The 19,335-nt window shown below is 40.4% G+C and overlaps 1 protein-coding gene and 1 long non-coding RNA gene across 4 annotated transcripts in view; both read right to left on the bottom strand.

Moving 5' to 3' along the window:
• foxp4 (forkhead box P4) overlaps window positions 1-3,839 on the bottom strand; it is a 114,376-nt gene extending 110,537 nt beyond the window's left edge. For all 3 annotated transcript variants that reach the window (XM_078798742.1, XM_078798744.1, XM_078798743.1), the window contains exon 1: window positions 3,275-3,839. The gene's annotated coding sequence lies outside the window, so the exon portion shown is untranslated. The remainder of the gene's footprint in view (window positions 1-3,274) is intronic.
• The window catches only part of LOC131105876 (uncharacterized), a 265,039-nt gene that overhangs the window by 188,208 nt on the left and 57,496 nt on the right, over window positions 1-19,335 (bottom strand). The gene's annotated exons all lie outside the window — the stretch shown is intronic.

Here is a 19,335-nt window from a genome sequence, read left to right as displayed (position 1 = left end):
ATGACCCACGCCTAAAGAAACTCTTGGACTCCTCTAGCAGCCTTTTCACTCGTATGTTCTATCGTCCTTTCTGTCCCCACATTTCCCTTTTCAACAACCCTCCCCCCACCGCCACCGCCACCTGCACCCGCTCATAGGAAACAGTCCCTTCCGCTTCAAACTCTTGGGTCACTCCTTCCCACATCCATCAGCTCTTAATAGGGTTGGCGTTCGATGGGAATACACTGAAAAAGACTCAAAAATGCTCTTCCTTGTAAGATATTAGGATAAGTCAAAGATGTTCAAGACGGGACACTTGAAACAAAGAGAAGGCAACAGCAGCGCACACGTCGCTCACAGGTGGCCAGCCTATTTTGGATGCATCTTTCATGCTTTCATCCTCGATTCGCTCTGCTGCAACTTTACAGTAGGACACGCCTGCCTCATGACCCATCAGGAAAACACATCTCATCTTTGGAAAATGTGTAGGGATTTATTATATGCACACACACACACACATGTAATAAGGATTCAGCTCTACTTCTTCTAAATAACAAGCTCAATTAGAACCACATGCACAATCAGACGGCCGTTTCTCCACGCCGTCAATCACTCCAATATACAACCTGTGTGAGCATTCTCTTCATTTTCTGCTCTTTATGTATTCGTTTATCACTAATTGTAGTCCATTTTTTTCTATCCTTGGGACAAGGCTCAGATATTGAATGAAATGTATTTTTTTCAATATATGCTGTTGCAAGCGACGTTTTTTTTTTTGGAAGGATTTAACTGAAAAATGTCAGTTCCAGGGTCGACGCTTGAAATGATTCCATTTATTTTCACCGACTCGCACAGGAACATTTGTTTTTTACTCTCCGCCAGCCTCTCTGACAATTTGACCATTTCTGTTTTTCTAGCAGGTAAGTGGCCCGATGAAATAAAAACACTACTACGGTATCTATCGGCCATCAAAGCCTATATAACGGTGTCATATACAGGTGGCTCTTCAACATCACTTTGCATCCAAAAAGCCCACTCAGACTTGTGGGTTTAGCACCGCATTACGGACACAAATGACTTCAAATAGTGTCCATTTTCACTGGAGCAGCACAGGTGAATTATAAGAAAAAAGCACTTACGTTCTCCACATACATTCAGCAGGCCTTATGAAGGTTAGAGGACGCTCTGAGTGACTTTATGGACCAACACAATCATGTCGGTAGCTTTTAATCTGGAGTTTTTTTTTTTTTTTTAAAGAGATTCATTGCAATTATTACCCGTCTCTAGACCCTTTCACACAATCACATTTCACACATTTCACACACACGACTATGACTTAACGTCAGAATCAAACACACACACACATGCGACCGATTGTTGGAGTCTCGGACTGATGGAGATGCGTCCCATCAGTGCATGACAAATAAAACACGACATGGATAAGACACAGCTATCGGAATGGAGGCGGGAAGAGCAAAGAAGAAGAAGAAGTGTGGAGGTATCTGCGAGGTTTCGGACGTGAGGTGAAAAAGGAGAGACAGTCGTCGGGCATTCTACATAAACTTTTTTGCCTCCTCACAAATAATGAAATATATTAATATCACAAAAATTTTTATAATTTAGATGTTTGTTTTGTTTTTTTGAACTCGGAGATATGATTATTTTTGAATAAGATAATGTAAAGACCTTACATGCACTAAAGTATAATAAGTGTTTAAACAGCCACCTGACTGAGAAGGACAGAACTCAAAATATGCATTATAAATATTTTTTTTGTCATAAAAAAACCCAAATATTCAGCACTTGAAGGTTTCTGGCATTTTTTTTTAATATCTGAAGTAATTTCTTTTGATGGATTAATGAATAAATTTGACATTATTCTGACTTTTAACTCACTCATGTATAAGAAGGCATGCACTTGACAGCAATCATCTGCATTTTTTTTTCCACCAGGGTTGTCACCTTGTACAAAGTACCTGTCTGACACCACAAACGTGACAAGGTCATAAAGCGTGATTGAGAGTTTTTTTTTTTTCTTTTCCTATTGAATCTTCATTTAAAGTGCAATCATAGTGGAAGAAAATGTCAGCAAAGGAGGATGGAGGGGAAGGAAAACAGGGGGAGGGGAGGGGAATGGGGGGGGGGACATGGAGGGCATAGTAAATAAAATTAATAATGACAAATGTCCCTGAGCCCATCAATCAAGTGGCAATGATGCTGGTGTCAGGTTGGACAACACAAGCGCACACTACAAGCCGCAGCAATTTACTGTCATTTCTTCTTTTCTTTTACTTTGAATGATGGGGAATATGTGAGAAGAAGTCATCGTTAATATGGGGATTTCAACTGTGGGGTATCATGAGTGGGTTAAATTCACAATGAGGTTAAATTCACTTCAAATGATAATAAGGACTTCAGTTTTGAAGACTAAAAAATACAACAAAATAATAATAAAACAAAATGTGCTATGTAAAAATATATTTTTTAAATAATAAATCCAGAAATACACCTTTTTAAATATATTTTAACCTCAAAGTAAAACATTTTTCCTCAATAAAAGGACGCATACAAATACACCGGAATTGTTTCGACTAAGTCCAGAAGCAACTTTGCTTCATGTTCACACTTTAAAAAAAAAAATTCTTAATTCGGATCAAATCATCACTTTAAAAACCCAGTGTGATGTCACACAAGGCGGTTGAAATTTCAAAAAGTCAAAACGGTTTGAAAAGAAGGTATTGTTCCCTGACCTTTTGACTAGAGAGCTTTTTTTTCTCTTCTCTTTTAGACAATGACTTTTTTATCATCAGCGAGGGGTGCGCTGTTTTTAAAACCTTGTACGACTAAAACCTTGTTCAACGACGAGGAAGACCTAATAAAAATAACTTTATTTAAAAAAAACAACTTTGATAAAATGGAATTTTAAATCCGGTTTGTAAATAATGGAAAAAGTCCAGCGCCCTGCACTATTAATCCTAATTAAAACGTACAAATTATAAATAAACACATACGAAATAGCTTTAAAGCTGTGTCAGTACGTTTTTAAATCAGCTTGTGTGTTTTCTTTTGCCGAAAAGAATGAAAAGTCTACTTTTAGAGAGTATTTTTTTACAGGTGACCGTGATGGACGACAAGTCGGTGCGTAAAAGTGGTCCCATCGGAGGCAGCCACATGGTTCGAAGCGGTTTAAAGTTGCCAAACGTGGTGGAAAAGTAGTGAAAGTTACATGTTACCACAGCGTGGACGGCAGAAAAAGACAAGGTGTAAGTGTTGCCGCGTGTATTTGTGCATGAACCTGTTCTCTTGTGTTGGGAAGAAGTCAACTTTTACGCCAGTGGTTGGAGCATGTGGGCAGCCCGGCTCCGGCTCCTCTCGGCCCCCCGCGCGTCCACTCGCTGTCTCGGCGACAAAAACGCCACACACGCCGGTGGGAGACACACTCAAAAAAAAAAAAAAACTTGAAAAATATTACAAAAAGGGAATAAAAAAAAAGTGTAGAGACACAGAAGTTCGGCGCAGTGTCGAGAAAGAAGCGAAGACGACAAAGCGTGCTCGTTAGTTAGTCCTCTCCTTCTTGTTGTTCGCTTCTTTTGTGCGCCTCTGGAGTCAAGTCACAACAATTGTGCCGCTCAAAGTCTGCCACACTGTGCGCAACTTCAGCCTTGTTTGCCGGCGTTTCGCCTCTCCTGCTATCTCTTCGACAGCGAAAAAGAAGAAACCTCTGTCGCTTTTTGAAAAAAATTCTTTTTCAGCGCCACAAACTTGTCCACCGCTGCTCCGCTCTTTTTTGGCATCCACTCTGACGCTTCCTCGCTGGAAATCAGCCTTGAATCACCAGGGCAGCGTGTGTGTGTGTCAGTGTGTGTATTGTGTGTGTGTGTGCTGAACAGGGACAGTTTGTGCGCTACCGTAATGCCTCTAAAGCAGGTGCGCCTTTTCAAAGCTGCACTACAATAGGAAAACAGCGCCTCTTTCTCCTTCACTTCAGATCATCAGGACTTGATGTCTCTTTAGGAGAATATTTTACAGTTTTGTCTTCAGTTGTTTAATAATCACTTCATCATTTTAGTGGGACTCTACCATTATTTTACGGTAGGGTAAAATGACAGAATCTTTACTGACAGTGTTGAGACCCTTTATTCCATAAACATAGAACCAATAAAGTACTTGTGTGTGACTATCTCACCTTTTTGGACCTTAAATAATATTAATAATAATAAACAATGAACATTAATCAATGATTTACATGTAAGGCTTCAATGTTTTATACATATTTTTTAATCTATGGGAAAACAAACCAACAGGATATCACCAAACCAAAAACCGACCTCACTCACGGTGCAACAAAAACTAAGTAACACATATAGAAAGACTATGTTCTTGTACAACGCAAACTATGCGAATATCAAAATAAACACACGCTAATATCCACGAAACAAATCAACAGGATATCATCAAACCAAAGACCGACCTCACTCACGGTGCAACAAAAACTAAGTATCACATGTAGAAAGACAATGTTCTTGTACAACACAAACTATGCGAATATCAAAATAAATAATAATATCCACGAAAAAAGACCGTTTTATAAGCATTTATAACCCACAAGGCATGCTGGGAAGCTTAGTCCAGATTTCCACAAAATGAGTTACCCAGCCCCACACGGTGGACGAGTGGTGAGCATACTTCGGTTTCCTCCCAATCAACAATTTACATACTATAAGGCAGTGTGCTTCAATGTTTGATATATTTTTTTAATCCATGGGAAAACAAACCAACAGGATATCATCAAACCAAAGACCGACCTCACTCACGGTGCAACAAAAACTAAGTAACACATGTAGAAAGACAATGTTCTTGTACAACGCAAACTATGCGAATATCAAAATAAACACACGCTAATATCCACGAAACAAATCAACAGGATATCATCAAACCAAGGACCGACCTCACTCACGGTGCAACAAAAACTAAGTAACACATGTAGAAAGACAATGTTCTCGTACAACACAAACTATGCGAATATCAAAATAAATAATAATATCCACAAAAAAAGACCGTTTTATAAGCATTTATAACCCACAAGGCATGCTGGGAAGCCTAGTTCAGATTTCCACAAAATGAGTTACCCAGCCCCACACGGTAGACGAGTCGTGAGCATGTTGGGGGTACTTCGGTTTCCTCCCAATCAACGATTTACATGTAAGGCAGTGGGCTTCAATGATTTGTATATTTTTTTAATACGTGGGAAAACAAACCAACAGGATATCATCAAACCAAAGACCGACCTCACTCACGGTGCAACAAAAACTAAGTAACACATGTAGAAAGACAATGTTCTTGTACAACACAAACTATGTGACTATCAAAATAAACACTTACACGCTAATATCCACAAAAAAGACTGTTTTATAAGCATTTATAACCCACAAGGCATGCTGGGAAGCCTAGTCCAGATTTCCCCAAAACAAGTCACCCAGCGTCACCCATCATGTTGGGGGTACTTTCACCGGGTACTTCGGTTTCCTCGCACATTCCAAAAACATGCTAGGTTAATTGGCGACTCGAGGGTGTAGCCCGCCTCTCGCCCCAAGTCAGCTGGGATAGGCTCCAGCATACGCCCCGCGACCCTAGTGAGGGTAAGTGGCATAGAAAACGGATGTATGGAGTTACCCAGCAGTAAGTATTGTTTTGTATGAAGAGTGGGACTGTGGTTGGGGTCATTAATTGGGTCCAAGGGGTCTGAATAACCAAAACGGATGCTAACCGAGTTATTTTTTCCCCATAAGAAAAAATGTAATTCCAAGGAAACAGAATGTAAAAAATGACAACCCAAACAAATTGCCAGCGGTGCGGACCAAGCTCTGACACCGGTCACGTAGGGATTCCTCGAGTAACACGGTGAAACCCACAAAACACATGTGGACTTGCCTATGCACCCTGAAGGACCCCGGCAAGAGTGTTGAGTTGGTCCACATGGTATCTTCTGTAGCTATTTATCCATTTATGACAATAAACTGGATTCATATTATCATGGTTTTAAAAGATAAATACATATTGTACCTCCTCAGACACTCTGGACCCATGTTGAAGACCTTGAATGACTGCTGTCAAGACGACACAGACTGGTGGGATATGTGGCGCTGAAGAAGATGACTTAAGTGGTTTTAGTTCCCAGGAGGAGGACGAGGACAGCGATGAACGACTAGTCGTATTACATGCACTGGGCTGCATGGCGACTGAGTGGTTAGCGCGCAGGCCACAATGCTAGGAGACCCTAGTTCGATTCCACCCTCGGCCATCTCTATGTGGAGTTTGCATGTTCTCCCCGTGCATGCGTGGGTTTTCTCCGGGTACTCCGGTTTCCTCCCACATTCCAAAAACATGCTAGGTTAATTAGCGACTCCAAATTGTCCATAGGTATGAATGTGAGTGTGAATGGTTGTTTGCCCTGTGATTTTGTACAAATGGCTTGATTCTACCCCTAAAATGTTCCTGCCAGCTTGAAGCTGATGTTTTCCTCCAATTTTGGATCTGCATTTGCAATAAAAGTGACTGTTGGTTACAAAATGACTGTCGGTGGGGCAGAGGCTTTCATTTTAATGCAGACCTACCAACATGTACACATTTATAGTACTCAACATGGAATGTGACAACTGAATACGCGGGTATGCTACCCATTTTGTTGCATTTTCCTGTTCAGTGTGTACAGTAGAGATAAATGAAGAAATGTTATCAGTTTTTCTAGCATTTCAAATCGGGGGGGGGGCAGGAAAAAATGTCTGTCCCTTGGAGGGGGAGTGCATGATCGAAAATAATTGAGAAACACTGCTTTTACTCGAGAGAAATATCGTTATCAGTTGATATCGTAATTGAAAATTGTGAGTTGGACAATATCGGCATATCGGTTACCGGCAAAAAAGCCAATATCGGACATCCCTACAACAACATAGCAACACAGCAGTCTAGCAGTCTAACTCACAGTGTCATCTTACTAATAAAACTAAAATACTAAATTCATCACACTGCGACTTTGCTTATTCTTTAAATCAATTCAGTATAACAATGGAACCAATCACATGTTTGTCAAAATGAAAACCCAATTTTCTGCTGTCAATGTCGCATACATAATGCCACATGTGTGTTCAATAGACAATAGTATCACAGGATATAATACTTTTTAAGGAACAAGATCTATAAAGTTGTGAGTTTTTTGCACAGTTCCAAAAACTCACAAATGTACAAGAATTTCATTCAAAGACGTTTGCTCTTCCTCTGGATTTCTCCCTATTTTTTAAACATTCCACAATGTGGAAAATAGGTTTCTCTCTGTGTGTTTGTGAGGGGAAGCCACTGACCTTTTGACATTTTAGCATCCCGGCTGAGTTGTGCTATTGTGAAGTCAGAGAGCAACAGATGTTTGCCCGTGCTGCATGTCGGAGCGCAGAAAAACAACAGCACAAAACGATCCAAACAAAACCAAATCACATACTCTCGGGTAGATCTGTGAGCCGACAGATCTTACTGCGGTGTTAAATAAACACCTTGGTGAATAATTGTCTAAATGCAGTGCAATTCCAGCGGCCGTGAGCGTGCACACATTTAAGCAAGTTAAAAATGCAGATAACAAATTTAATCTCTCTCACTGCATATTGATTTATGTAAAAGATTCATGTCGGTCTTCAAAAAAAAAAAAGCACTATTCCACAAATAATAAAAAAAAAAGAGAGTTTAAGTGGGTTCACTGCTGTTCCTTGCAAATAGACAGTTATATTGCAATTGGACAATTTTTACAGTCTGCATAGCTCACTATGTCCTTGATGCATTTTGGAAGTCTGACAACTCCTTTTGCAGAGTTATTACCACCTTTCTCTCCCTCGCCGCCTCATTCATTTACTAATTGACAGCATAATCAGTGTTGAGATTACTGTCTCTGAAGAAATTTGGGAATTACATCATGCCTGTCACGGGGAGGGGAAAAAAAAAAACACGGAAAAGGAAAAAAAACGACTGCGATAACTCAAAGGGAGATCTTGGAATAATTTGGCATAAGCCATTAAAAAAGACTCACCTCTTCTACTTTTTCTCTATGGAAGCTTTTACCATTGGAAAATGATGGCAGTCCATCACGGCACCCAACCAACAATGGGCCGCCGTTGCAGTAAATCACCGCACATTCATTAGTACGATCAATACCGCTAAAAATATGATTGTGTGTATGTTCATGAGAGTACGGATCTGCGTGGGATTTTCTCATTAGCTGCTCTTTTTTTCTTTTAAACTGAGACGCAACTGTCAATGATGCCAATTCAGCTTACTTCTGACGCATATTATTCGTCTTTTAGCAGCTATGCCAGGGGTGGGCAAACTTTTTGACTCGCGGGCCGCATTGATATGACAAAATTTACGGGAGGGGGCAGACTATATATTTTACACGTAACAGTCCACCTGGTATTATTGTATCTGTAAAATTGTCATGCAATCTGCTATTATTATTTATTATTTTATATTTATATTTAAATATTTAAAAAATAATAAAATATTATAATAATTACAATAAAATTATAATAATAATTATTATATTATTATTATGTAAAATATGCAAATATAACAATAATATTATATAATTAATGTAATAATTAGCATTAATATAATAATTATAATAATCATAGTAGTTCTAATAATAATTATAATAATCTAATAATCATAATATTATTATGATTATTATTATGTGCTTGTGTCCCTTTTTTCAGGAGCACTTTGTAAACAACAAACCATGTCAAAAAACAAAATTGATAAAACCATCAAAAGGTTGGCTCAGGCCATGATGCCAGGTTGTATGTTGAGTTTAAATGAAATACTTTGGAAAGATTGGGCGGGCCATACTTGGCGGGCCGGATGTGGCCCCCGGGACGTAGTTTGCCCACCCCTGAGCTACGCGATACTTTTTGGTCAAATTGTACAACCAAAGAGATGCGATACTTGAGTCCGATTCATTTTTTTTCTAGTTTGATCTTGCTTCCTTTACACTTCAGAATGACAAAGATAGGCTGGGTCTGTTATGTAAAACCGAATGAGACTAATTGTGAGCTGATGCATTAAAGTGAACATGACAATTTTGGATCACAACAGTATAAAGTCCCAAAACTGAGCAAAACAAGACGCTTGCATAAGTGGATCAGAACTGTCCAGTAACTTGGGTTTGAATCTGTACCATTCCTCTGCGCCCCTCATGTTAATCAGGGTGAATAATTATCAAAGTGGACAGGTAATTAAATTAAAACATAAGTGGCTTCATGTGCTAGGTTGGCTGCACTACAAGGTTTTCCCCAAGCTTAATTAAAGAGAAATATGGCGTCGCTCACCCAAAGTGTCACACAGCCTCTGATCCCTCCAGTAGAGTTAAGAGGAAAAATGTTTCTGTCTATTTATTGAATCACTTCCTCTTTGTTGTGTATGTTTTTTTTTCATTTTTTTCATCGTACAAGAGTTACAAGGGAGCTTTTAATAAACAGATCTTCTGGGTGCGCTACAATAAAACTGCCGCTGTTGATGTTTGCAAACAAGTCCCTCGTCGACACCCCGAATCCACACAAACATACTGATTATGCAAATATATATATAAGTATGCATGTTTTACAAATAGAGACAACACAGACAGGCTGCATGCACAAACAAACTGAGGTTGCCCTTAAAATAATAATAATAATAATAATAATAATAATAATAATACATGAGCAAGTGCAAATTAAAATATAATCATAGTGTGCATGTGGAGCCTCGGCACAGTGTCATTGGAAACACATCACACACTGCTTCCCGTTACTCACCCATAAGCATGCCCACTGTCATCATGTGTGGTGCATCACACACACATACACACACACACCGCTTGTGCATGGAATCATTCGGAGTCCCGTCCAAGGCAGCCATAGATGTGCTAACAAGATGTTTGTGCACACACTTGTACTGTACGCAGACGGCAGGCACACAAGCAGAGAAGGCGAGCCAAAGAAAAGTGAGGGAGGACTCATTCAATACCTCAAGGACTCCCTTCATTTTTTGGCACTTGTGCCTAAAAAAGTCCGGGAAGGAGTGTGTATATGTGTAAGCGACAGGTACACACTCATACACACACACACACACACACACACCCAAACACATCAGTTCGAGCTGTCCGTGACGACTTGCAGAAACGAGAGACAGAAATTTGACACACACTTTGATTGTGACGCGTATATAAACTATTTTTCTTTTCATTGAACCCGCTCAGAAGAGTCAATGTTTGAATTTGTTTATTAACAACCAAAAAACGTAGGTTTTGATTGGCGTAATTCGCAATCCCTTAATCATATGTGAAAGTTTGCTCACATGCAACGTGAAGGTTTCTCTTCTGATGTTTGGCCCAAAAATGATGTCGAGGAAATGTGATGGAAAACATTTCAAAGTGATCGAGAAGCCAAATGAGTGCATAGTAAGCTAGGTGGGTGTTCTTTACAAGGAATTTAGATTGATTTTGTACAAAAAAAATGTCATTATGATGTGTAGTTGCTTGAAAAGGATTTGTTTTAGAATTTTATGAAATAAACTTTTAAAAATTGTATTACAAATCAGAAAATTCGAAAGGCCAAAAAACCAAAAATGGAACATATTGTACAATACGGTTAAAGAATAGGGATGAGCGAGTACACCATAATCTTTATCCGTTCTAAATGATCTGTATCGGCATCTGTACTTAACATGGGTGGGTCATAAATCGGACATTTAAAAAAAAATGGATGGGGCATGAACAGGAAGTGATCGTAGCTTAACTGGAAATTGGCATAGTTTAACGAGGTATATTAGTTTAACTCTGAAATTAACATGGAATGATGAGAAGTCGCTATATGTGTACTTATATTTATATGTACCTTTAGTATTTTAGTGTTTTTAGAATAAAATTTCAGTTTTTTCTTAGTTACTTATTATTAGTTACTTATAATGTGCCGTTCACAGGCTTATTACAAATGGCATCCACAAATGGTTCATGGTCCCAACTTTGGAAATCCCTGGTTTATATGGGGGGAGTGTTAAAGGATTGTTAAAGGGGGGCTATTATGCTCATTTTTAGACCCTTTGTATTAAGTTGTGGTCTCCTATAGAGCAGCTACACACAATAACCCGCACAGAAATTATATTTTGCAGAATCTGCACCTATTCCATCTGTATTTCCATGGCCCGCCTCCGGGCATGCCCACTCCGCTGTGATTGGTCACACGCCCAAAGTGCTTCCTAATTGTTAACCATATACTGTAAGGAAGTCCGCCCCTCTGTGACATCACGAAGAGTCAGTTTTACCATGCTTTTAGAAACCAACAATCCATCTCAAACTTCCAAATGCGCAAACTTTGGTCCTGGAAACCACCACCCCTTCTTCTCACATCTAAAATGGCTTTGACTGTACACTAAGGGTTGCCCTGGACCAGCTGAGGAGGAGGTACGACTGGAGAGGCGAGAGACATGAAAAAGTGGAAGCCCAGGAAGAGAGCCAAGCAGCTTATGGTGGATAGCACTGGCATTGACATGGCATGTACCACCTACATGTGGGTGGTACGTAAAGGAAGTGGCTCTGATTGCCTTGCAAAACGCCTGAAAGGTAAATTGGACACCAAGTCTGCCGGAATCGAACGCAGGCGGAAAACATGAAGGCTCATCTGTCAGCTTGGCTGTTTCTCAAGCTGACGGAAGCTTTCAAAGAAATCCAAAATGGACTTGACCTGAGAATCTGCCCACTATGGTGAAACTGGTGCTATTGTCCTTGGAAGGAGGCAGTCCAGTAACCAAGTCCAGGCGTCCACATGGACCAAAAAGGAGAGAGAGGGATTAGAACGGGCCAGACCAGGACTGGAGGTAAACAGTTCTTTGAGTTTACCAAATACCGAATCGGCTTTGTCGGGGCAGGCAAGGGTACCTTGATGGAAGTAAGTAGGGATCGACCGATATGTTTTTTTTCCGGCCGGTGCCGATACCGATTTTTTTCCATCACCCTTTGCCGATGGCCGATTTTGCTTGGGCCGATATTTGTGGCCGATACTGCTTTTGCTCCCTCAATTTATATGAAAAAATGACAATGATAACAAATATTACAAGTCTCAAGTTTAAACAAATATTTATTGAAATGTAAACACTGAAAACAGTAGGATTCAGCTTTCTTAAACAATCATTTAAACAGTATTATCAAGGTGTAAATATTCATATCCATCTGCGTGTGTTGCATGCAGGGTCCTCACAGGGTCAACACAAAGCTGCCCAGCGGATGCCTGTCTGTAAATGCGCGGAAAAATATATCGGTGAACCCGCGCACGTATCAGCCGATACCGATTCAAGTCAAGAACGCAAATACCAGCCCAATATATTCCTCAGATCCTAAGAAGTAAGACACTGAAATTGCAAACAAAACCAAAGTAGAACTTTGCAAATCCCCAAAACCCAAGAAGGCCGTTGCGAAAAGAGGGTCCGACCACTTGATACCAGTCTGCACTTTCTCAGGGTCTGGTGGTGGTCTTGCAAAGAAGAAACCAAAAATATCATTAAGGTATTCAAAGACAAACATATCCCAAAAGATCAGTTGATAACACCAAAATGTATGACGAGGTACTGGAAGTGACCCAGTGGGGTATTACATGCCGTCTTTCACACTTCACCATCGCGTTTATGGACTAGATAAGCATTGTGAAGATCTAATTTGGAGCACACCATGGAGCCGTGAAGCGGAGTAAAGGCAGAGTCGAGGAGGGGGCAAAGGTTACTTATTCTTAGCAGTAATCTATTGAGTTCCCGGTCATCAATGCAAGGCCCTACTGACTTCTTTTCCATAAAAAAGAAAGCCAGATGAGACCAGAAGGCAGACCAAAAAAATGTGGACTTGAATGGGGAAAATAGTTTAACCAGCGTTCCATCTTAGAGGTTTGACTAAATGGATGTTTTGAAGGAAAATGCACACTAATGCTGATGAGATGTTGCTTCTTACGTTTGCAACCATGCACAACTCAAACAAACACACACACACACACACACGCATCTGCAGAGCCTTCCAGTCCGATCCCCTTTGCAATCTTGTATCAAAGCAAACAAATGACAAGCTGTCTTCCCCTGTCTTTCCCCGCTACACTGTCACTTTTGATGTGCGCTTGTGTAAAATGACACGCCGTATCTCTCCAGCTGACATTATCACTCGCCGGTGCGCTCACATCTTCCGGCCGCACGCCTTTCCCACAGGACTCCCTACAGCAGGGGTCTTTGTCTCCGAAAGCTTCACACACACACACACACACACACACAGATACAAAACAGGGTTCTGATTTTACCTCTGCATTGTGTGCTGTCAGTCACTGCCGTTCAATGTATGAGCAAGGCCGCCTTGGAAGGATCGAAGTAGTCAGGCTGGCTTTAGTAACCTTTTTGGCAAGTGTGTATGCGCCTCGAAAGATGGATTGTGTACAGACCGATGCTTTTTTTTTTTTAATCCAGCAGAGAAAGATGTAACCCAGAGAGCTCTGTCACATTAGCGTAGCCATCAGTGTTAAGCTGACATGTATAACAGCCTTGATACAATAGCCAGCTCAAGACTCTATCTTGCATGTGGCGATAGGTTGATAGATAACAGGAAGCACGGTTTATTTCAAAGAATAAAACAGAAAGACGGAAAAAATCGAATTCATAAGGTGAGAGTTAAATATTGCTATAAAAACTCAAAGTTTCATGTCATACATGCGTGTGAATGAATTTTAAATCAAATACACACATACATGACATTCACTTGGCACTTTCGTCACCTGTACTTGAGAGGAGTGAGGAAGTCGGAATAAAAATCTCCCTTATTATTTTTGACATTGAAAATATATTGCTTATATGGCAACACTTGTGGTAAATGAGAGCTCTCTTTACAGAAATCAGTGAATTAAAAGAAAAAAAAAACTCTATTTGATTTTTACAGCCTTGAAGATTTAAGCTCATCAAAAGGCGATATGTAGTTCATAAAAGTTGAACTGCGGAATTCATTACATGCTGTATTAACATTTAGGGAGTGTACAGTGCAATGTATGAAAGGCTCAATGATTTCCACTGACCTGCACCTCTGTCCGTTGCACCGTTCGTCTCATTGCTTTGGACTAACAAAGATGCAAGCAAGGACTGTTAATGACTAAAGTATTTTTTTTTGTGGTGAAGTGTTTCAATTTGGTATGCTGTATATACAGTAAAAACCACCACCGTGACACTGAATGCATCCATTCGGCATTTAAACACACTAAATAGTATGCGAATTATATTCTAGTACATTATTTGCATCAGTCTACATTATTGCCACAGGTTACAAAAGAGGGAATGTGAAGGGCATCAGAGGTCATCACAAACGTTCACAGGAGGCATTCTGGAGCCAATTTCAATGATTACCTTGAAGGCCACATTCTGCTAAATGTATCTTTCTCCTTCTAATTCCCCTTCACAATATGTCTGGTTCTTGCTAGCCATCATCTCATTGCTGCCTTTTTCTATTCCGCTGTGTTTGATTCTGACAAATACATGGATTATCGACCAGGGGGGATTTTTTTAAATATATGGCTAATGTGAGCTTTCATGCCTGCGCTTTAATCTGCTGAGTATTTAAAACCAATCTTAAGAAAGGAGACAAAAAAAATGCAGAGGTCAGGCTTTTTTCTGAGGGAGTGCGAGAGATTGGGCGACAGCGTTGCGGCGGCGGCGGCGGGAAGAGGACGGAAAAGAAAGACAATGATTTAGCTTCTATTTAAATTCTAACCAGGATTAAGCGCAGAATCGCAAGGTATCAAACCTCAGAAGTCTGTCAAAGAAAGAAGTTTTTTCCGCACAAAGATAGACGGAAGATTCGGGAGTAGGCTTCCATGTGCCTTCCGCCTCACCTTTCCCGGTTTGAATTGATCCTGAAATGTGAAAACAGACCTCTACACAATACGGCGAAGGATGAAAGAACTCGGTACGAGTCCGTCCGTTTGCCCTGAGTGACGCATCCTTGCTTTAAAATTCAGACTTCTTCCTATAACTGTCTTCATTTCTTTCGTTTTTGCTTTCATCTGTCTTCTTGTTTCTCCTCCTATCGCAACTCTTTTCCTGTCCTTGCTTTTCCTTTTGTCATTTTTGGGTCCATCTGAAAGCCAGACAGGCCCCTCTGGCAGGCGTATGATCAAGCGTGTGTGTGAGGCCAAAAGAGCAGTGAGTGATTTGTGACATTACACCCTTCCTCCCCAATTCAACTTTTTCAACTGCATCAAGCTACTTCCACAGCAGACCTTATTTTTATGGCTGCAATATGAGGTACTTAACATATCTCTGCCATAAAGTGCAACAGATGCACGCTAAAGGAGCTTACACACACACACACACAAAGTTCGAGACAGATGTGCATAGAAGCCGAGTAAAGTTTATACGGTCTGCCGCGTTTGCACGTCTCACCCGGACTAGTTAAGTAGGGCACGGCTGATATCATCTGATACACTTGTTTGCTCGCCCGCCACACAATCACAGTCTGTCCGGGCTGCTGAGGAAGCATTCAAACAGCTATTTGAACATCAATGCAGCATGCAAATAAAATTCACCACCCCCCCCTTTTTTTTTTTTTTTTTTGCATCAGATAAGATAACCACTGAGTCCTCATCTGGCAGCTCCGAGATGTGTTTTGCATCCCGAGGCTACATTGCAGCTACAAAAACATCATATATGAGTAACTTTCCGACGAGGCACGCGTGGCTTAATGGTAACAGAGAAGTGGGGTGCAGCAGAGGGGATTAGCAAAGAGGAGCAGAGGGGAGTGAGGTGGCTTTTTAATTTGGAAAAATTTTGATGTGAATGACGCACATGATGGTTCCGCAAGATGATGGATTCGGCTACACATGCAATATGGAAAAGTGATCCATTCTCCTCATTTTCTCTCTCGCTCACTTCCTCAGACTCTCTATCTTTTCTCCACCCTCAATTTCTTACCTCAATCGTCCATATCGTCCACATGAAGTGACTCGGTCTTGCTTTGTGGCACACAGAGAGACGGTTTAAGCTGAAATACACATACAGTAAGCGCTTACTAACAAGTATAATAGTTTATTCATATCTGGTTTGTGTAGATCCACACTTTAAGTGACCAACAAAGAAGAAGCGATGGAGATCAACATACTGGAGGCCTTCATTCTTTGTCCATATACAACCCTAGAGAGTTGTAAAACATACTTTGTGTTTTAAAAATTGGAAACATTGTAAAGAAAATGATCAAATGTACAGTACCTATAAAAATGTATGTGACGTCTTCGTATTTGGATGTGTTGGAAATCACCATGTAAATTGCTACTGCTAATTGCTAGCGTGGAAATGGGATTTACAATGTAAATTAGCATCAAGCTAGCACATTTTGTTTATAATGAATGTCACAGAGAAATTATTTGTATCTTGTGTAAGTCATAGTTTATCATTTGTGTATGTTCAGTCTAATAATGCGGAAAAGTAGACGCTCTGAAATGTAACTAATGGAGTCTTTATTGAGAAAATGTTAGTGTCTGTTAAGCTAGCAAGTAGAGACCAAAAATTAGCCCTCATGTTCCGGCACTCATTTTATTATTTATTTAATTTATTATTTTATTATCTTCTCAAGTGACAATATTTTTAAAATGACATTTTGAGTATTTGATGTTATAATAAGGCTGCACGGCGGAAACATTGTAAAGAAAATGATCAGCTTCATCAGCTTGTACAGTACCTATAAAAAAATATATGTGACGTCTTAGTATTTGTATTGTATTTAGATGTGTTGGAAATCACCATGTAAATTGCTACAGCTAATTGCTAGCGTGGAAATGGGATTTACAATGTAAATTAGCATCAAGCTAACACATTTTGTTTATTATGAATGTCACAGAGAAATTATTTGTATCTTGTGTAAGTCATAGTTTATCATTTCTGTATGTTCAGTCTAATAATGCGGAAAAGTAGACGCTCTGAAATGTAACTAATAGAGTCTTTATTGTGAAAATGTTATGCTAAGCTAGCAAGTAGAGACCAAAAATTAGCCCTCACGTTCTAGCGCTCATTTTATTATTATATATCTTCTCAAGTTTATTTGACAATATTTCAGGAATTACATTATGAGTATTTGATGGGATAATAAGGCTGCATGGCGGTTGTGTGGTTAGCGCGCAGACCTCACAGCTAGGAGACTGGAGTTCAATTCCACCCTCGGCCATCTCTGTGTGGAGTTTGCATGTTCTCGCCAGGTTTTCTCCGGGTACTCCGGTTTCCTCCCATATCCCAAAAACATGCTAGGTTAATTGGCGACTCCAAATTGTCCATAGGTATGAATTTGAGTGTGAATGGTTGTTTGTCTATATGTGCCCTATGATTGGCTGGCCACCAGTCCAGGGTGTAGAAGACAGCTGTTAGCTGTTAGCTATAATAATATTATAAAATGTTTTATCACTTTTGTGAGCTACTGCATAATCTTAGCAAGATGGTCTTGCCAGATTACATCTTCGTCGTGCTGCAGGGTAATGTTAATGAGTGAATCAAATCCCTACCCATTAGGAGCTGTGGGGGCTGGCCCGGGTCACCCGCATGTAACTGGTTTCCAGTCATGTCACCTGTGGAGATATATAATGTCACACAATCACATGCTTTGCAACTTTCATTCACTCATGAAAATTCTATTTTTAAATTCTAAAATCAAGGTCTAATCCCAGATCATGTTAGGACTAGATAGGACAGCTCTGGTCTAGTCTCCTCAAGTCAGCCTAGTCTAGTCCTACCTAGTCTAATCAGACTAGTACCTCACTTTATGTCCATCCCAGCTGATTTGTAAACATACTAAGGACTAACATGCCTTATGACTAACAAAGACACAAAAAAGCCACCTGTGTCCAAATGATTATGGAGCTATAAGGTACCCTCCGACTCCATCGGTACAGAGGTGACGCTGACGCTACACAGAAAAATCACCAGGCCTTTTCTGCTCTTGCACTCAAACACAATTCTCTCCATTTGGCATTTTGACATCATATCTTTGGTCACCTCCTAGCATATTTTTTTCCCCCTCTCAACCTGAAAAAGCATGGCTACAATAAGTTTATTTTATTTTTCGTCCCCGCTCCACCGCACAGCATTCAACCCTTAACACTCCATTCTTTTATTAATGTCTTTTTTTTTTGTCCTCCCCTGCCCGTCCTCTTCTTTGACTTCCAAGGTCAGACAGGACAAACAATGCCACTGGTGTCTGCCTGAATGCGACTCACTTCCCCATCACTGCTGCTGCAGTTGCCTTGGCAACGCACTAACCATTAATTTTCAATTAAAGCAGACAAAGAGATGACAGCCCAGGGTCCATGGAAGATGTCAAGAAGCAGTATTAATATACGACAAGTGAGTATAATTGTGTGTCCATTTTCCTCAGCTCTCATCTACGCTATCAGTGAATTGTGAAAGCGCCAGATAATTTGAGGGTGTTGGAAACGTCGTTCGGTGTTTTCCTTTAACCAAGACGTCGTCTGATGTATCTTGCTGAAAAAATATGGCATTCATCATTACCTTTATGAATATTTTGTCAGGGATGTTATTATTTTCATTATCACTCCATCAGAAAAGATGCTATTTCAAAGGAACGCAACCGCACACATCCACACGTACCTGGAAGCCGTGTGCAGGACGCATGAAGGGAGGTTCAACACCGGCCTGTATTTCATGATCTCTTTTTCATCACTTTTGAAAGTTACTCGAGTCTTTGGTGCCACTGAGATAACAGTTGCAGGTTCGATTCTCTGTCCTCTCGTGATCGTGTCTAAGTATCCTTGGACAAAATACAGCATCTCCAGCAGTTGGTCCTGATGCTGCGTCATCAGTAGGTAAATGGGCTAACAATGCCAGCGTGATTGGAGTGCCTTGGAGGTGGAAAAGCACTATACAAGTGAAAGATGTTTAAGGAAGTATCCATGCATCCATCCATTTTCTACATCCTAAGGTGACCCAAGTGAACCACTATTGCCCGGCACCAAGGCAAAATGAAAGGGAACATATTAAAACCAAATTTAATACAAGCCTAAGAAATGATTTGGTCTAAACATCCCAGACACCATCATCAAGGTACCTGTACCAGTCCTGTTCAGAGCAGCCCGTTTTGGAGGGCTGTCCGACACTCTGCTCCCTTCTATTGAAGTGGCAGTCAGTCAGTGGTCAGCCACATTACCAGGACTGAGAGTGAGTGGGTGCTAAAGGGAGATAATGAGAGATGCCTGGCATATGTTGAAATAACATTTTCACCTACACTTCAGTCTTGGAGTAATAGATGGACCTCGTTAGGAATTGCAAAGA

Source organism: Doryrhamphus excisus, linkage group LG18 (genome assembly GCF_037039965.1).
Source record: "Doryrhamphus excisus strain RoL-2023G ecotype Guam linkage group LG18, RoL_Dexc_Guam_v1.1, whole genome shotgun sequence".
Taxonomy (NCBI): Eukaryota; Metazoa; Chordata; class Actinopteri; order Syngnathiformes; family Syngnathidae; genus Doryrhamphus; species Doryrhamphus excisus.
The sequence above is the reverse complement of the archived record's forward strand: the minus strand, read 5'-3'. Positions and strand labels throughout refer to the sequence as shown.